The 1,628-nt window shown below is 32.7% G+C and overlaps 1 non-coding gene across 1 annotated transcript; it reads right to left on the bottom strand.

The window, feature by feature from the left end:
- Positions 1-1,289: 1,289 nt before the first annotated feature.
- Positions 1,290-1,394, bottom strand: LOC141418294 (U6 spliceosomal RNA). The gene has a single exon (XR_012442976.1). It is a non-coding gene; the product is annotated as a U6 spliceosomal RNA (small nuclear RNA).
- Between the last annotated feature and the right edge of the window lie 234 nt (positions 1,395-1,628).

The raw sequence follows: 1,628 nt of genomic DNA, 5'->3' as shown, positions 1-1,628 counted from the left end.
AATACTTTTTGCTTTAGTGTTTGTTAAGACTTTCCTTATGACCTAAACTTTTGATCTATTTCAGAGAAATTTCTATCTGAGAAGAATGTGCATTCTGTGGCTGTTGGATGAAATAATCTTTAGATATCTCTTAAGTCTATTATATCTCTGTAGTGTTTTAACTCTGACGTTTCTGTATTGATTTCATTTTGCCAGGATGATTTATCTACTGATGAGAGTATTATATGGAACCACCATCATTATATCTGGATCCATCTGTACTTTTATGTCCAGCAGTGTTTCTTTTGTGAAATTGGATGAACCAATATTACATATATATATATATATATATATATATATATATATATATATACTTAGATTCATTATGAATTTTTAAGGATTGCTATCTTTATTAATATGTAATGATCTTCTTTATTTCTTCTGATTAATTTTGTCTTGCAGTCTACTTGAATCTACTCCTGCTTGCTTTTAGATACAGTTTGCTTGGAACATAATTTTTCAACCCTATCACTTCTGGTCTCTGTGTTGCTTTGCCAGTGAAGTGGGTTTCTTACAGATAGAAAAAAGCTTGATTTTATTTTTTTATTGTATATTTTTTGTGGTACTGGTGATTGAACCCAGGGCTGCATGCTTGCTGGACATGCATTCTACTGCTTGAGCTATGTACTCATATAAATCTGTATTTTTAATACATGCACACAATATGCAGTTCTCTTTTTTGGGAGGTTGATAGTACTGGGATTTGAACTCATGGCTTCACTTGCAAAGAAGGTGCTCTACCACTTGGTCAGCCCAATCTGCATATTATAATTGAAGACTTAAGAACATTTAAATTTAGTATGATTAATGAAATGTATATACTATTTTCTCTTTTCTTCATTTTAGAGGTTTGGTAGTTTACTGAATTAATAGAGTTTGATTCTTTTCCAATTCTAATTCATTTATTAGTTCTTCTAATGAGTTTTCTTCTTTCCCAAGTTCTTGCACTTAGGTATATCTTCTTCTCTATGTAGTATTTCTTTAAGTACTTTAAGTATCTTCTGCAGTGCTGGCTTAGTGGTCAGGATTTGCTTTAGTTTATGCTTGTCATGGATGGTCTTTATTTCTCCTTTGATTTTTAAAGGACAATTTTGCTGGGTATAGTAATATTGCTTGGCAGTTACTTTGATTCAGGGCTGGAAATACATCAGTCTATGCTCACCTGGACTTTATACTTCCTGCTGAGAGGTCTGCTGTTATTCTGATAGTTTTGTCTTTTTAAGTCACTTGGTACTTGCCTCTTGCAGCTTAAAAATATGGAATACTTCATGAATTTGTGAGATCCTTGAACAGGGATCATGATATTCTTCTCTGTCTCATTTGAATTTTAGTATTTGTGCTGCCAATGTGAGCACTTATGCACTATGAATTTGTACTTTTCTCATTTTGAAATAAATTATAGTTTTAACCAATAGGCATCCTACCATCCTGTAAAACATCCAGGATTAATTCCTCCTCTTTAACAGTGTTTTGGTGTCCCTTATTTAACTTCTTTCTATTCCCCATTTCCAATATCCAGGGACTACTATCTTATTCTGTTTTTCTAGATCAACTTTTCGGTTTCTACAAACGGGAACAGGTGGTGTTTG

Source organism: Castor canadensis, chromosome 16 (genome assembly GCF_047511655.1).
Source record: "Castor canadensis chromosome 16, mCasCan1.hap1v2, whole genome shotgun sequence".
Classification (NCBI taxonomy): domain Eukaryota; kingdom Metazoa; phylum Chordata; class Mammalia; order Rodentia; family Castoridae; genus Castor; species Castor canadensis.
Note: the sequence above shows the minus strand (reverse complement) of the source record. Positions and strands in the feature narration are given on the sequence as shown.